Below are 18,862 nucleotides of genomic sequence, written 5' to 3'. Positions count from 1 at the left end.
GATCTAACACAGGCATACATCAAGGATGACTGAAGTTTTGCTTTGTTATGGATCACGCTGCAGATGATTAAATCGTACAGATAACTGACAACTTCAACTGTACTTGCCAAGCCACACATTGCCAACACATAACCACATATTCTGCAAGGCATGATTAAAATCAAATAAAAATAAACATTTTTATACAAAGCTAACAACTCACTGCAGTGCCTAATCCAATACCCACTAAAAATAAACGGAAAGCTTCAGAGATTTTTTGGTTCAGGCCCAAGAAAAATACAGGAATAACTGAGTTACACTACTACAGCAAACTTAGTAGCAATTAACAAATGCCATTACGAAATGGAATCAGTTTATTCTACAACTTCAGAATAATGTAAGACAAAACCCACAGCAAATATATTTACTGAATAGCATTACTTCCTCAGAAAACAGCACAACAGGTAGCACTTGTCACCCATGCTTTCTACTTCCACCTTTAACACAAATACTCCTCTGCTTCAGCCAGGACTTACCTGCAGCTCAAGTTTCAGTAAAACAATATGTCATGTGTTAAACATTAGTTAAGTGTTGTGAGTCTTGCAGCACCGAGAGACCTTAAGCCCACTGGACCTATATCTTTGCTCCTGAAGGATTAATTCCTCCATCTGTGGCAGAAGCATGTTAAGTAAAGAAGGTTATTTCTCTCCCTGAAAAAAAAACCTCAGACCTGGACCCTGATGCTTGTAGCAATGAGACTACATACTTTCTTGTCTGGCTGGCTGTAGCCTGCTGAAATCCATCTCACTAACCAGCACTCCCAAGGTCTTAGATAGGTGGCACTAGACAGACATGAACTGGGACAGACTTTATGGGAGGCCCATAAGCAACAGTTCTTTGCCTATTCTGAACTAACTGATCCACACCAGCTGTAGTTACATACATCGGCTGGCTTCAGCTTATGATATTCTGCAAACATTGCTTCCATCTGTCCTTTGCTATCTTCCAAGTCAGGTAAGAGGCATTTGTGACTTGAAAAACAACAAAAATCAAGCAATTTGTTACACTATTCCCTTGTGACCTGAAAGAACAAGAATACTGAAAACAATCCCCTTACCAAAGAAAGAGGAAAATGTTTACTGAATGTAAAAAGCAACTGCTTTTCCATAAAACTGTGCTGTAACCAACATTTCCAAACATATGAAAGTCTATTTGGGATATTTTAATGTTTAAATTAAGAGACTCTAGAAGTTTTTAAACCATACCCTGGGTAACAAAACTCCTCGTTGTCAAACTCCTCTGCCTAAGCTCTTGTTGAGAGTACCTCACCCCAAAATCTGAAGTTCGGCTTGCTCTTGAAATATACACAGCTTTTACTGCTACCACACTTCTTACTGAAATTGGACAATTTTTCAGCTATGGATGGGGAAAACAGATGAAAAATATTTTATTCCCTTGTATAAACACAGATTTATTAATTATCAGTATATGTTATACTAAGAAAAATAATTTTGTGCATCAAAGATCCTTCAAAAGCAAAGGAGTTTAAGGCAGTCTAAAGAATGTAATTTAAGCAGAACCTTATTCTGAAAACTGACTTTGTAAAAATGTCAACTTCGATTTATGATTTCATGGTTAATAAATCCAAATCATACAATCATACCTGTTTATTTGCAGGGGGTGGCAGGGGGAGGGGAAGGGAGTGGGAAGAGAAGGGTTTCATTTGTGCAGAGCTAACAGCCTATCTGGAACATCATTCTCGAGCTACAGACCTTCCGACTAGATGATACTAACAGCTAAGGGACTACAATGCCAGTATGTCTAAGGTTGCTGTAAGTCACTCGGAACCATGTACCTTAGTGTTTCAAAGCACTGCTTCATTTTGGATAGAAACAGAGGCAATATGGATAATTGGCATCACCTTGTCTCCAAAGGTTACATGGGAAAAAAACAAGCATCTCTGTCATATAATTTCTTTCCAGGACCACCCCCCCGCCCCAAAAACAAGAAAACAAACAAACAAATGAAAAAACAACCCCACAGCTACTATTTTTCTGTCCGATTTCTGGATTCTAGCAACTCTGTTGATATGATGAGAGCCAAAACTGAAACTAGTTTATTCTCTTGAATCTCTGAATATCTCTGAAATGATACTGACAATATGAAAAGGCAATAAAAAAATTACTTACTCCTGAATGCTCACTTCATGCACAAGACAAAAGGTAAAAACACATCCTTTTTGGGCATCCATTTTTCAGTTTATTAATACCTATGTATCTAAATATTTAGGAAACAAAATCTTGCCATTTATTTCTTTTGACATACAAATTGCAAAAATATACCTGAGAAAAAACAAAAAGCAGCACCATTGTACTAAAGGGACCAGTTAGACACTGCACCACTTTACTGGAAATAATTTCACAGTTCATACATGCTTTGGGGAGGTGTGGGGGGTGGGGTGTGTGTTAGATTACATTACCCTGGAGGTCCCTTCCCACCTAAGTTAGTCTCTAATTCTCTATTTCACAGATGCACACAGGAATATCCACCATGAGACCCTATGCAGAGTCTGCCCTGCTAAGAATACCATACATGGCACATACACTGAGCTAGGTTGTGTTAAGAGGAAAACTATGGAGATTACATCTTTTTCTTCCACCTCAAGAAAGGCCCACCTACCTTATCACTACAAGACTACAAGTTCCATAGGGCACTTCAAATACAGAGCTAATTAATAACCAGCAACATTATAAAATGCCTGACAGCCAGCCAGATTTGATACAGGATGCTGCTACTGATGGGGCTGAAGTAACTTGAAGGTCTGAAAGTTGCATTTCTGTAAGACCAGAGCAAAGACAGGGAAGGCTGCTGGAACAGCTACATGGAGGCAGTTTGGGTTTCCCCATCAGGCTGTGAAACAAGCACTGCAGTCTGTTTATGCTTCAGGCTGATCTCCGCAGTGACACAGAAGAGAGGATTCAGGGATCTGAGATGTTATTTCAGCTTGTCTCTAAAACACAAGCTGTCTTGAAACATATTTCATACTGGCCTACCTCTTGTTTCGTAAAACTCAGCAACAAGCCTGTGTGAAAGTCTCAAAGAACTTCTGAGACTAATGAAAGGAAGAAAAGTGGGAGAGCAAAGAGCCTGGATTTCAGTGGATGGATGGGTGCTTTAGTTTCAGAGTAACTGCGGCAGTAGGAAGAGAGAAGATAGAGAGACAAGAAGGGTATTCTAACATAGCTTTACTAGAACACAAGTTCTCAGAACAGGAAACTCGGAAAGATAAGGAAAGGCAAACAGGTGACAAAAATCTCTAGAAGCTGAAATATTATTCCAGCATCTCTATACCAGGACTAGGTCCAAGAGGCCTCAGGGCTGAAATACCTAAGCTTCAGTAAAAACATTCAGCTCCTTCATCAACTGTAATAGCCATACATTAACTATTGAAACTTTCATCAGCTACTAGCCAGGACCTGTGAAGAAGCTGAACTGGCTTAGGTGAAGGTGACAGAAGTTGGGTCCTGAGCTCCTTCAAGACCTCTTTGAAGATTCAACCTCAAGTCAATGCCAGGCTCTTGGATTCTTTGCTCAAATACCATCAACTTCACTTCCTTAAAATGTCACAACATACTTATTTTCTGGTGAGCTGATAGAAAAGTTTAACAATTTATCAGTGAGTAATTTGGTCGTACTTTTAACTTGCCACAGAGGTAGACAGTGTTCAAGGACACATTACCACAGCTGAGGCAAACCTCCAGCTCCAACTATTTCATCCTTTCCTTTCGGCAGGAATAAAGAATGAATTAAGTAGCCAAAAAATACTGGTTTTCCTAATCTCAGTACTTTCTAACAGCAACATCAAATCATCATATATACGGCTCTTTGAAACTAGCCAACACAAACACATCAAATATTTCACAGAATGTTACACTCCTCTATAAACTGTTCAGGCTGACATGACCTGCAGAAGCATTTTCAAAACTTACCTCTCAATGCGTTGCTCCTGAAAAAGCAACTTCTTCCCCCCACTATTCTGAATGTAGACAAGGAAAGGTCTTCAACTACTTTTCATTGTTTTGTCACGGGTCACATTTATACAGTACAGCCTTTTTTTTTTTTTCCACCTCTCTAAGTAAGAGGATGACATCTCAAATTCTTAGACTTCTTGTCTAACTGAAGAATTCAGTGTGGGATAGTTTACAGTACACCTAGTGACATGTAACAGACTCGACACACTAAAAGGCTGTATTTGCTTCTGCTTGCTCCTACCAAACACTGAAGTTTTTATTTTGCTTTACAGTAATACATTTAGTTTTCTGTGTATTGTAGCTCCCCGCTCCTATTTTACCAGCAGTGTAACTTACACTACCTGCTGATTGTTGTCAGTGATCATCAAGGGAAAGCAATGAGCATCAAACAAGTAATCTTCTGTAATGCTACTGCCTTTTGTTGGGGCTAGCTGGTAGAACAAAAGGATTAAAGAATGATACACTCTGTACTCAAAACACACAGGAGGCAAGGACTGACCCAGAAAGCAAAACTGGTTGTACAGTTAGACACTCACAATTGCAGATCCATGGATTCAATCCCATTTCCTATTCCAACCACCTTTCTTACCAAGTATGATCAGGAGGAATAAAAACATATGCAGAAAAGTGTGCATGTATGCATGGATACACATACACAGAAAACGCACGTTCCACCCTTTTAGTTAATCATACGAAACACTGAGTTTTTACTCCAAATTACCCATTCAGTTCCAGGATATGGGCATGGTGGTTTTCACTGAGTAGCTGCTGGCCCTGCAGCGCTCTCTGCATTACACAAGTTTCATTTGTCGCTGCAGCCTGGTTCCGAATTACAACATGAGTGTTATTTCCCAACCAAAAGGAAGCTTGAGAGCTCCTTTTAACTTGCTACTAGATATAATCCTTCCAGCTCAGGGATGAAGAAGTCTTGCTCAGTCACTTATTCTTGATGACTTGGTTTAAGAATTAGCATAGAAATTAAGTATTTAGTCCAACAAGTGTTTTTCTTCGTATTTGTATTTAGTTAGAAAAGATTAAAACAATGTTAAAAGTACCTATAGAAGGGAAATAAATAAATCATAAAGCACATGCAGAACTCTGTATAGAGACTCCTACACAACATACTCTTTGCACCATATACCAGCTTGACTGTGAAACTGTGTGACAGACACTTGTTCTGACCCACCTAGGTACTGCCTCCTACCAGGCAAGCTAATCCACTGACTCTGTCCACCTGGCAGCCAAAACAGAGTTCTCCAGGACTGAAGATTCGCATGTGTGCCAGTTCAGCGGCCTACTTGCTCCACAAAGCTGGAACAACTGGCAAGAAGATGGCATAACTCTGTCTTGGACACCAAGTTCAAAGACTATTTCATAAAAACCTCATAGAAGACGATGGCTCTAAGCTTCTGAAATGAGGTCCTTTGTGATACCACTGAGGTAGTGCATCAGGTATCGGTTGCAGAAGAAACAAAACATCATGTACACAACTGTGTACGTGTAACACAGTTTACTGTCAGTGGTAGAGAGAGCAGCCAGCAACTTAGGCAAGAGCAGCAAGAGCTTTTCTCTGAAGGAACTGGAACTTGAGCTCTAGACCGTACATTGGCTTTGACAGAGGGGTATCAGCTATAACTGCAGACAATCTCCTGCTGTCTTAGAGAGAAGGTAATGCTATTGGAAAGAAGCCATCCTGGAAAGAGAGGAGAGAAAGGATCAAAAGCCAGAACAGAGCTCACGAGTATCTGGCAAGGGTCTCTGCTGGATCTCCCTGCTAGTTCTAATCACCTCAAGCAGATGGAAAAGAACAGAACTTTTGAAATTTCACTGGAGTTTAAGTGGACTGTGTGAAGCATTCATTCACAGGAACTGCAAGTTGGGTGCAAAAGAGGCTTAAATAAAAGACCCAACATTCATGAACACATTAAATTGCAGCAACAAAATACACATTTGTGCAAGTGAAACTGAGGCTGAGCACAGTCTGGGACCATACTTGCAATCACCACTTTCACATCATCAAGTGCTGGTTTGACACACGTAGCTGTGTCAAAAACTGATTTGAGTTTTCCTGTATCAGTATCAGCATTTTTTTCAGATTTGGAGAGTATATCATTAGTCCACAGACTAGAGGTTGCTCTTGTTTTTCTACCCCTCACCCATATACATATGCATACACAAATATATATGAAGAAAGGAGAGGAAAAAAAAATTAAATAGATGAACAGCTTCCTCTGAGAGCCACAGGGGTAAGTAACAACTTCTGCAATTGGTATTTTTAACATCAGGAAACTGTTCCCTATGGCGAGATCTTCTAGACAGTGAAATCATTTCCCCAGGTGAAACCACGAAAGCTCCCCTCTTTGAAATCCTTAAAATAGACTAAAGGGGGGGGAGGGGGGGAAGAAGCCAACATAAACAAACAAAAAAAAAGAAAAAAAGAAAAAAAAATCAGAGACCAGTCATTCACTGGTAGATGCTATTCAATTACCACCTTCCATTTCCAGTTTACTACAGAACAGTAATCACTTGGTTTTCATTTTTACATATGTAAATACAAACACTTTCAAGTGAGTCTGCTACTACATGGCATAGCTCCTCCTCAAAAAGCTATTACAGAGCCTTCCCTTCTATAGGTCTTCTTACCTTCATCACCCTAAATACAGGTATCCGTAACTTAGTTTTCTCACTGTCATAAAGCAGCAGATAAAACATCAGCTCACAAATGCACCAAACATATTTTTCTAAGGAAATTCAATTTTTCTAGTTATTTTATTATCCTTATAAACTATACCACAACCAATTTAGGCCAAGGTTTCTGGATCTTTCCCAGCTTGACTTGGAGCACACTGTATATGCTGGGAGCAGGGGGAGGGGCACTGGAAGGGAACCACCATCTGAAACTCATTAATCAATTAGAATTTTTAAGGGCTTACATCAAAATGCGATCTGCACTGATAAAGTAAACTTTCATCACAAGAAGCCTTTGTCCTTTACATTATGAATATACGTGTTACAAATGTGTGCAGTACTTCAAGTGGAGGATGGAGAACCTGGCACAAGAGCTCAGTGATACTTTAGACCTGCAAGGCCCTTGGTCTGAGGCCAGAACAAAACGGAGTTAACCACACTTAAAAATCTGAGCTAATGATTGGAAGCCTAGACATTTGCAGGACTATGCCTAGAAGAAATAATCCCGTTGCCTTGATAATGTCTCCTCTACAAAAATAAAAGCAAAAAGTCCTTCTCACTCAAACCAAAACAAAGTTTTAAGAATGTTCAATATTGATTTGCTCATAAAATTATAACTCTTGGAAGCTAACTCCTAACACAGCCCAAAAGCTTTCAAGTTGACTTCTTTGCCTGGCTTTTACTGTGTTTTTCTGCTTGGCTAAGCAAAATAGCCATTAAAAACGAGTACAAAAAGAAGTTTCAACTTCTACCAGCTAGAAAAGGAAATATATATTTAAACTGATATATCACATCATACAAGGAACACAAGCATGTCTCTTGCTGCAAGTACATTATGCAGGCAGTAGTGCAAGCTGACTCCAAATCATCAGCTTTGCTTTTAATCATGAAGTTCTATTCCTAAATCTTGTCCTGAAATTAGTGTGAAGCTTAACTGAGAGGTGAAAGTGGAGCTGAAGAAGTAATCTGGATAGCAAATGCGCCAATTTAAATAAGCCTGTGGGTAAAATAAACAGAGTGACCAAGTTAGTAGCCTAAAGTCAGTAAGTGCAAGAAGTTGAGGGTAGTACTGCCTCTTCCTCACCTCACCACCTCCATCTAGGGCACCACGGTATAATGCTGATCAGATGGCCTACGGTAACATATGATGTTAACTGAGGAACGTCAGCTAATTTCCTACTAAATCACAATCCACATCACAAAACCATCAGAAAGCCATGACACTTGGCACCAAATCTACTACACAGTGAAGAAACCATTCATAATTTAATACAGATGGAAACCAAAGAATACTTTCTGTTGTCCATTTTTAATTTCCAAGTAACATCAGAAGCGTGCTGGAACTGCACTGGGGAACCTGCAGTGCATCCTTCCTGGTGCCCCAAGCACCTTCTCCCCTAGAAGCTCACAAAACCAGTGGACTCCACTGACACCCACCATTGCAGGAAGAGAGATAAGCAAGGCAGCAACCTTCACTTCTTACATGTAAAGCACTACTGAGTAAGAAGAGTCCTTAGAGTCAAACTACCCTCCTGAGATCTGAATCTAAAACCTGAAGAAGAAAGCAACGACCTGAAAGGGCGGATTGCAGTGTGAGAGCGGGTCTCCTCCCGCCGGCCCTTCGGACCCAGCAACACAGGGGTACGCAGGGCAAGCCTGAGATTGAGAGGGATGCACAGAGCAAGTAGGAACCCCCGCGAAAGCCGGGCTGGAAACGCGCACACCGCCTTGCAGCAGGACCCCCCCCACCCCTACCCCTCGCCCCGAAAGTCCGGCAGCCGCCCCCTGTCTCACCCACCGCGGAGCCCGGCTCTGCGCGGCGCCAGGACGCGTCCGTCCGCCTCGGGGCCCCTCTGCTGTAAGGCTAAACTAGTAATGGCTTTGCCATCAGTGCTGCAGGCGCTGCTCCCAGATCTGCCCCTCCGGGGGCAGGACCAAGCACCACACGCCGCGGGATGGCCCCCGGGAGCCAACCGGTCGCAGGGCTCCACCATGAAACCCCGCAGCCCGCAGAAAGCCGTCCAGATACCCACAACGCTGTGCCCGCCGCTCCCTGGGGAAGTGAAAGGGGTGGGGGAAAGACACAGAAGTACCGACTCCCCAGCGCGGAACCGCCAGGCACTCACCTTCCCGCTCCACTCCCCGGCCCCTTTCTCTTTAACCCTACCGAACTCCCTCAATTTAAAGGAGCCCGAGCTGCGAGCCCCGCCGGGGCGGGCAGTGCTCTGCCCGGGTCCTGCTCCCGGGGCCGCACTCGCCAGCCCACTGCCGCCGCGGTCCCCCGGAGCGGAGCAGACGGGCAGCAGCCACGCTGCCGCTCCTCATGCTTCTGTCCGCTCCGAGCGGGTCTCGCCTGGGGAAACCCTGGGTTGTTTTGTGTTGGGTTTTTTTTTTTTCCTTTTCCTTTTTTTTTTTTTTCCCCCGGCTGTCCCATATTTCAGCAGCCACCGAGCCCGAACGGAAGTGCAATACTTACTTCTTCCCCCCCCCCCCCCCCCACTTTTCAGAGGGGCGGCAGAGGCAGTTTGCACTGATTCATCCTTGAAATCCTGAGATATTGTGTTACAGACCTTGGCAGCAAGTTGGTGCTTGGGTCCGTTTCTCTGTTGTTATTATTGTTATTCCCTTTCTAAGACTCCTGATTGTAGAATAAGGAAAAAAAAAATAAAAGGAGAAAGGAAAAATTCTCATCCAAGAGAAAACCCTCTTTTTCTTTGACGAGTTGTCTGGGAATTTTTTTAACACTTTACACCACATCTTTGTCACGCTGCCCTCCCTCCCCCCCATCAGCTAAAAGAACAGCTTTGGGAACTCTGCTTTATCACACCTATCTCCAAAACAATTTTGTATCACCTTTTAGTGTATTTAAGTAGAGAAGTTCTTCCCTGTGAGGGTGGTGAGGCGCTGGCACAGGTTGCCGGGAGAAGCTGTGGCTGCCCCATCCCTGGCAGTGTTCCAGGCCAGGTTGGACAGGGCTTGGAGCAACCTGGTCTAGCTGAAGGCATCCCTGCTGGTATTTGTTGCTCCCCGTGGCAGGGGGCTGGAACGGAATGAGTTTTAAGGTCCTTTCAATGATATTTCCTGTTCTATGACCTAAAAATGTATGCTGCTCAGAAATTAAGCATTCTTAATTTATCAGGGGACTGGAGCACCACCCATATGAAGATAGGCTGAGGAAGTTGGGGCTGTTCATCCTGGAGAAGAGAAGGCTGCTTGGAGACCTCATAGCAGCCTTCCAGTATCTGAAGGGGGTCTATAGGGATGATGGGAATGGACTCTTCATTAGGGACTGTAGTGGTAGGACAAGGCGTAATGGGTTAAAACTTAAACAGGGGAAGTTTAGATTGGATATAAGGAGGAGATTCTTTCCTGTTAGGGTGGTGAGGCACTGGAATAGGTTGCCCAGGGAGGTTGTGAATGCTCCATCCCTGGCAGTGTTCAAGGCCAGGTTGGACGAGGCCTTGGGTGATATGGTTTAGTGTGAGGTGTCCCTGCCCATGGCAGGGGGGTTGGAACTTGATGATCTTCAGGTCCTTTCCAACCCTAATTATTCTATGATTCTATATTACTTTTTCAGGAGGGTGATGGGTAGAGGGTTTGCTCCTTCTTGTACATTTCTGTTTCATTTACCAAGTTGACTCTTCAACCCCTTTTCTTTCTGCCATTTCATTCTCACCTTATGTCCTTTCTGTGACATCTCAACATTTTGTTAAATGCCAGAGATAACCTTCTCCAACTGTTGTTTATTCACTTATTCCCTGCACAGAGAAGCCCCTTTCATGAATTCAATAGCTGGAAACAGATGTTCAGACTCCTGCTTCTCCTAATGCATGCATGTAGATTGTCTGGTTGAGTTTACTAATGGTATCATGTTAGCACTTTCCAGGAGAGTGCTCCAGTCAAACAGCACACTGATTTTTTATCTTTCATAGACTGTATCCACTTAATTAAGCTGTTCTAGCCAAAGCACATTATATGTAATTACACTAAAAGAATTGTTTTAACCTGATTGCTGAAGAGCACATCAAGCTGACCCTTATTTTTTATTTACATTCATTTCTTTTGTACTCTGATCTGCTGGGAAAACTTGATTTGCACAATTAATGCTGGGCTATTTCTCAATAATTGCACTGTAAGCAAATTCCTGTTCTCTGAGTAGCAGATGTTCATTTCTAGCCAATCAGAATACACACATCTTTCCTTCTTTATTGTATTCCATACTCTTATTATGCTGTTCTGATGGACTATTAACTGCTGCGATGAGTGCTACTTCAATGAGAGCACTTTATCAGCATGCCAAGGTATTTAACTAGGATGAGCTCTAACCATGCACTATGTGACTAACAGCACAGAATTAAATGAACTCCTAGTTTTGTTCTTGTTAGCAAAATTCAGATGCCCTGGGCATGGTATTCTTTGGCTCATCCAATTACTTGGACAGTAAAAAAGAAAAAAACAAAAAGGAGAAAAAAGCCCTCAGATATCATAAAAATGCACTGCGTTGAAGCAGATGCTGAGCTGATGAGCAGATTCCTGTATACACTTCATTATCTTACACAGGTTTTAGCTGATCTTAAGAAAGATGGTTGTGGGTGGGTTTTTGTTTTTTTTTTTTAATAATGAACAGCAATTTAAATCCAGTTAATGTGTCACCTCAGTGTAAGGAGAAGCTTGAGATGAGAAGACCAATTCTGTTACGGTGTCCCCTAGACCTAAAAGTCTTGCCCCTTTATAAAGAAGTTAGAATACATTCCCCTAAGCATCAATTACATTTCCATTAAAAGCTTCTCAAAGGTCATGTGTCCTCTTCAAGTTACAAGTTCCCTGCTTTAGGAGCAATTCCACACAGGGAGTTAAGCTGAGGTTCTTTGAGCTATCATGTAAAAAAATCAAGGATGTGCATTTGCATATGTACTGGTGGAAAGCTTGTCAGCCCACACCTGGAATGCTGTGTTCAGTTTTGGTCCCCTGCTTAACAAAAAAGACATGGACAGGCTGGGGAGGATCCAGAGAAGAGCCACAAAGATGATCCAAGGACTAGGAAGCCACATGAGGAAAAGCTGAGAGAACTGCTTTTGTTCAGCCTAGAGCAAAGAAGGCTCATGGTTGACCTTGTAACCATTTTAAAATGGTGGCTACGGAGAAGATGGAGACTCCCTTTTTACAAGGAGTGACATGGAACAAACAAGGGGTGATGGGCACAAGTTACTCCTGAGAAGATTCCCATTGGACACAAGAGGAAAATTTTTCACAATCAGAACAATCAGCTACGGAAAAATAACTCTTGGGAAGTAGTGGATTCTCCAGCACTGGACCCTTTTAAAATTCAGCTGGACATCATGCTGGGACATCTTCTCAAGACCATGATTTTACCAAGAAAGGTAAGATCAGATGATCCTTGAGGCCCCTTCCAACCTTGTATTCTATGACACTAGTATTAATAGTCTTTGCTTCAATTTCTCTTCCCATTAAATTACCCCTTTTGTTATTGGACTTTGTACGAGAATATTTTGTTGAGTTTCTCTTTATATTTAGCCCAGTTCTGTCTCTGATGTCACCCACAGTGAAACTTCCTTTAACAGTAATGAAATCAGATGAGGGCTTTTTTATACCTGGTTTATAAGAGCTAAATTATTATCAGTTATTCCAAATCTGAGAGTGCCAAATATAACTACAGATACAGCTTCCAATCTCTTCTTACAGTCCTATGGACTCATCTCAAAGTCTTCATAACTTCATCATATCTGCATTGAAAATTTCCCACACCAGCTATACTTCTCAGCAACATAATCATAATATTGTACTGAATGGGGGGGGCCCCCCCCCAAGTACTTCAACAGGCTAGCTAGTGATCATATACATCTAAATGAAAATGCTAAGCTAAGCCAGCAGCAAATATGTGGCATATAGAGGTATTTCTGTACAGAGGGATCTATGTGAGTCAAATGTCTTCCTTGCCTACTGGCTATCTAGTGAAATACAATTCCATAGAGCTTAGACACTGGAACAACTTCTGCAGTCCAATTTAGGATCCTGTATCCATGTGAAAATCCCATAAAGCAGCAGTCTTTGGCCATCTTAAGTTCAGCTCTACTTTTCTCACCTTGCTCTTTCCATGAAGTATAAAAAAGGCAGATAATTAATTCTAACCTATTTGAAGTAACCCACATTCACAAAACATGCAATTTGTAATAAACTTGCCTCTGTAACAACAAAAATTGCATGTTTTGTGATTGTGCATTATTTCAAATATATTGTAAAGGGAGAGATACACACTGGTCCTTATAAGCAGAAAGAAGGCGCTCACCTAGGTTTCCGAGTTTGATGTTCTTTCCATACCAACTTCACATAGTTCTCCTTGCCCTTGTCCCTGTGTTTCCAAAATGGCTTTTCAGCATTTATTCCCCATCCGTACAACTTTATGCATCAACATTTCAAATTATTTTTCCTCAGAAGCTATTGTTGAGATAACTACATCTATTGCTATTCTTTTCCAGGTTTTTTTTTTTTCTGCAACGCTCAGTTCAAACAGTCAATCTTATACCTTAGGGAATGCTTTCAGTCCAACATTCCTTTTCATTCTTCTATTAAAATGGCATCATTGAAACATTCTTAATGGAAAGAACACCATTCCCTCTGCACTGTATTATATTGCCAAATGAAACAAGGTGAATGCCAGCTCATTTAATGAGTGTAAGTTATTTCTGTCTCTTGGGGGTTGGGAGATTCAGTTCTTTTTCCCAGCCCTGCAAATTCATCTGTTGTATGAGTTTTATCAAATCACTATTTCATGTTTCCCACCTGTAAAGTAGGCATATTCATTGAAACCCTCTTGTAAAGTAGTCTGATGTTAATGAACAGTGAGAACTGTATAAAGATGGGCTCAACTTATTAATTCAATTTGTAGAAGAGTCCTGCACACATTTCCCTTCTCTTTCCTTCTTCCTTATCTCACAAACCACGTACCTAGTAACATGTTATTAGAGAAGGGAAGTACAGTGATTTGGGGATCATCTTGGCTCTAGTTATAACTTGCTGTCATAACCAAACAAATCTGTTGTGTGTGTGATCTTGGGAAAGTTACTTAATCTTCTGGATGTATCAGACTTACAATCTACAAGATGATTATTAAGCATATCCCATGAGGGTTGTAAGACAGGGGACACCTTTTCAACATTTTGATGTCACAGACTGAGAGTTCAACACAGATGGTAACCATTGCTTTTTTAATATATTACCTCTTTCACAAGCAATCTTGCTGTTAAGAAGTTGCTCAATTCCAGTAATCACTGTGACATTATTCTTCATGTAAGGGCATGTTGTTGAATGGCAGTTTCCTTCAGAAGAATCTCCAGTTCACAGCATTACAATATCAAATGTGATAGAGGTATTTCTAATTACTGACCAAAACCAAGTGCTTATATTTTTAGTATGTTGCTTTCAGACAAAAAATGCTTTCTTAAGTCTGTACATTTTTCATTACCATTTTGCACACATTACTTCAGCACCTGCAAGCACAGATCATCCTTGCCTAGCTGATCTTTCTTTCCACTGGGAATAATTATTTATCCTTGCCATTAACCATACCAATGTCAAAATAAGGAGGTGGTTTTGTTCAACAGGTTTCTTGTTCAGAATAAAAGCAAAGTATCATTGCCAAGTGTACACTTTCGGTTTTCCTCTAGGGAGGAGCCTGACATATCTCTGTTTATGCTACAGCCTATGCCTTGGGCATGTTTTCCTAACTGGGGCTGGCCGAAACTGTTCTGCTTTCCTGCTGCCTGTCATAGGCTGAATTGCAAACAACAGGGAGACCGGTTACCAGCTCTCTTCATTAATGACACATGTTGCTGAAACACATTGAGAGAATTTGAGCAAGATCAAATTTCAGACCAGCCTTTAAACCAGATGCCCCAAAACCAATAATGAGAAACCTAGAGATAGCTTGTTTTTTTCTGTTGTTTTTTTGGGGGTTTGGTTGGTTGGTTGGTTGGTTTTTGTTTGTGTTTTGGGGTTGTTTTGGGGGGGAGAGGGGGTTAAACTTGTGAACATTACACCCATGCTTGCAAATAAGTCCAGGGTCAGAATTTCAGTATTAAATATCATTTAGTGTGATCTTAATACATTGTTTTTTCTTCAACCGTCACAAGTCCGAAGATCCCACAGAATAATAATAAAAAAAAAGAAATAATGCAACAAACGTGGAAAAAAGAAAACCCACTTGTGCAAAATATCATGGTCCTGGTAAATGAGAATAAAGAACAAAGTAGGCCAAACAGATCAGTTATCTCAAGGATATGACAGCAGGAGATACTCAGTTGCTGGTAACTCCAGATGGAATTCACTACTAAATACTGTACTGTGTATTTGTGGCCCTCAGGCTTCATTTGACAAAAACCAAGATGGGAAAGACAGTAATTTGAAACTCTTCAGTCTTAGTATATGCAAGTTCTAGGGTCTAAATCCATCCAAAGGATCTCTCAGTTTCCATCTCAGTAGTTACGCATGTGATGTTTTGATCTGTAGGAAAAAAAAAATGTACACAAACATATACAGTGATCTCCCAAGACATAACTGGTGATACACATCATCTACTGTAACATTCACTAAGGCTTACTGGATAAAAATTCTGACTTTAAAAGGGTAACTTTAATTTTCATTATTCTAATATTAAACCCCAGATTATTAACCTAATAATAAATATGGTAGCCTAAGTAGAACACATGATCCTATTTTTTAGTGACAAACTGAGTTCACTGGCTGCTTCTTCATGGAATGCTATAAAAGGCAGAGATTGGGAGAAATGCTGATAAAGCCAGGAGATTTTCACTACTGTGGAAGTGGAGCAGACACAAAGAATGTCAGGCCCACAATGTGTAAATTGGGAGGGGCGGGGTGGGGGGGGTGATGAGGGGGAGAATCTGGAATATCTCTCCCTGAAAAGACACTGAAAAATAAAATCTAACAAAGATTCACAGTTTTGCAGAGTTCAACAAAACTATCCCCGGGGATTTGGAACAATTCCATGGATTTCACAGAACATTGCAGTAATTTCTATACAGACTAGTTACAACTGACTGGGTATGTTCAGAGAGCTGTTAAAAACTGGGCCACTGAATCACTCTGGGAACAAATATAATGGGAAATCCATGACCAGGTCTGATGGATTCAACTTCATGTTTATGTCCATTAATATTATAACTAGAGGAACACTTGGAACAGGACTTAAGTCACTGTTTGTAATTTCCTAAGTAAAACAACATGTAAGGAAATAATGAAATAACATCCATATTGTTATTTTTGACCAATATCTTTGTCAGTTCTTCCCAACAAACTAGTTAATTAAAATTACCTGAGATAGTGATGCATTAGCCATAGTAGCAAGCTAGGCAGAATGCATCTATTTGCAGGACAAATTACCTAGACCAAATGTGCTGCATGTAACTTAAACCTTACATGTTTAGTATTAAGCCTAAATACACATGTTGAAATCATTCCCATCTGAAAACTTTTCAAAAACTGTAAAAGAAAAGGACTTGGAAACCAGGAAGAACAAAATGCTATTAGAAAGAGTTATATAGCCAGAGAAGCAAACAACAAAACATGTAATGTAAGCAAAAGGAGAAACAAATAGTTTCCATCTGGCTATCAACCCATGCTCAGCCTACTGTCTGAGGAATCACTGCATCCTACCACGTAGTCTCTGCATTTCCAGTTGTCTTCTGCAGTTCTTCCCGAACCAGCAAGAGAAAGGGTGATTTTGAACCAAGCCATGTATCTCCATCTTGTCAAGAGGACAGGGACTGACAAGGCCCTGCCTTCTTTTCCAAGTCTTAATAGATTGTCAGGGAAGAAGAGTTCAAACCAGTGCATATCTATTCAAACTAATGAGAGAAGGTTTCAAATATTTACATGGAAAGCTGGAAAGTGCCTTACTTGAAGTCAAACCTCCCAAACAAATTCTCTGCTTAAAGGTTTGTTGATGTAGAAGTAACCCTCCTTCCTCAATATTATTACAGAATTAAAATACTTTTTGAAAGATCTTTTGAACAAATGTTTCACTTTTTAAATTTTTAAAATATTTTAATTTAAAATTTTCAGTTAAAGGTTAAGTCAAAAAAATTAACCAAAACATACTGGTTTTACCTGAACTAACATTTTGATTTCTTCCCAAGTCATTTCATTTGATAACTTAATTCAGTATAAAATTCCAGCTCCTCATTCTAAGTGAAATCACTGTTTGCTACCTTTGGTAGCAAAGAGAAAGAAAATAGAAGCCATTTAATTTTGAAATTAAAAAAATGACGCAGATTACCCCTATGGAAATGCTCTGGAGTATTCTCTTGGATCAGTTATTTCTATACTATAGTTCTTAACATCTGTCCACTAGGTCTGCAGTGTTCAGGTGAGTTGTACCCCAGTTCTAAACTGTTAAACATGTCAGCTTCAATCATGAATACTGCCAGATGCACAGAACACTTGTTCTAGGTGAATGAGGAGCCCTAACTTGGACACAAGCATCTCCGGTAATACACAAGTTTTCAAGAGCTCTTAAGACTCTCAAGCATCTGGTTCCCATTGATTTGCTGTTGTGGCAAGGTGCCTGACTCCCTTAGGTGGTTTGGAACAGTCAATCATAGGCAAGCTTTGTCTGGAAGACAAAGTTTCTAAGAACTATTAGATCCAACTCTTCCTACAAAAAGCAAGGGAGCCAATCCTTAAGACTCTTAAATTATCAGTTAACAGAACTTCACACTCTTTCTGGTGTTGATCAGCATCAGCATTTCATAAGAACAACGGACACAAGAAAAATTTCATTGTTTCATGAGTGCTATTTTCTTCATGCAGAGCATAAAATTCATTCATTACAAAGTAATTAGTTCTTGATGCAGTTAAAAATGTAATTCTCTCAAACTAAGAGAAGCTATTGTAATATCAAGAAATATGAGGACACTCCTAGCAGTGGTTTCAACTAAGAATGGTTGTTTTTGCTGTTTTTGTTTAGAACAAATTGAATTAATAAGATTTTGATTATTTCCAGGTTTACTACTGGGTGATTGATACTGTTTCCTTAATAAAAAAGGGATCTTTAATAAAGACCTCTCTTTTAGGCTTATTCTTTAATTCTAGTGATTCATCTTCACCTGTCAGCTTCATCACATCCACAGCTATGAACTACACAGCAATTTTTTTCTGCTGGCTTTTTGGTTTATGCAAATATCCTTTGTGCTATAATTTCTGCCACTTAAAAAAAAAAAACAAATAAGTCATTCTTTTCTGCAGATACAATTCATTAATTTAGCACTGCTAATTCCTTTTCTTCGAGAAAGCTAATGGCAAAGTCCCTGGATCAGCTATAGAATCATAGGATCATAGAATAGTTAGGGTTAGAAAGGATCTCAAGATCATACAGTTGCAACCCCCCCGCCATGGGCAGGGACACCTCACACTAAAGCATGCCACGCAAGGCTTCGTCCAACCTGGCCTTGAACACTGCCAGGGATGGAGCATTCACAACCTCCTTGGGCAACCCATTCCACTGCGTCACCACCCTAACAGGAAAAAATTTCCTCCTTATATCCAATCTAAACTTCCCCTGTTTAAGTTTTAACCCATTACGCCTTGTCCTATCACTACAGTTCCTAATGAAGAGTCCATTCCCAGCATCCCTGTAGGCCCCCTTCAGATACTGGAAGGCTGCTCTGAGGTCTCCACGCAGCCTTCTCTTCTCCAGGCTGAACAGCCCCAACTTTCTCAGCCTGGAACTACATGAAGCATGAACTACAATGTTCCAACACATGTAATTACCTGTATGGCGATGCTTTTTGGATCTACACAAAGGCTCCAACCTCTGCCACTGCACAAATGCTTCAGTGCAGCTCAGCACTGGACCACAAACCAAGTCAGAAAACCAAAATAATATGGAATTAATCTGAAATACCCAAATCCTAACTGCTGTGGAAATGTGCAACACCAGATCAAAGTGGTTTAGTTTCTGGTTCCTTTTACCAATTAAATGCCTGTATTTTTAGTAAAATGTGGGAAAAATTAAAGAACGCCATTAAGTTAAAAAATCTGGAACTAGGAAAAAAGTTAAGCCTGTGTTTATTTAGTCTGCCTGCTCTGCAGAATACATCAATATTAGGATGATATAACAAGGGAAT

The 18,862-nt window shown here is 40.6% G+C and overlaps 1 protein-coding gene across 4 annotated transcripts in view; it reads right to left on the bottom strand.

Annotated features, from left to right (window-relative positions):
• The window catches only part of GAS2 (growth arrest specific 2), a 109,222-nt gene that overhangs the window by 83,773 nt on the left and 6,587 nt on the right, over positions 1-18,862 (bottom strand). The window contains exon 1 of one of the 4 annotated variants that reach the window (XM_061355037.1): positions 8,825-9,077. The exons of 1 other annotated variant lie outside the window; for it this stretch is intronic. The gene's annotated coding sequence lies outside the window, so the exon portion shown is untranslated. Of the gene's footprint in view, positions 1-8,270; positions 8,340-8,496; positions 8,620-8,824; positions 9,078-18,862 lie in introns of those variants that run through there. 2 more of the 4 variants (XM_061355038.1, XM_061355040.1) reach the window with 2 other exon arrangements.

This window comes from Neopsephotus bourkii, unplaced genomic scaffold, assembly GCF_033783945.1.
Source record: "Neopsephotus bourkii isolate Nb327-2 ecotype Australia unplaced genomic scaffold, CSIRO-AGI_Nbou_v1 NB_768, whole genome shotgun sequence".
NCBI classification, from domain to species: Eukaryota; Metazoa; Chordata; class Aves; order Psittaciformes; family Psittacidae; genus Neopsephotus; species Neopsephotus bourkii.
Note: the sequence above shows the minus strand (reverse complement) of the source record. Positions and strands in the feature narration are given on the sequence as shown.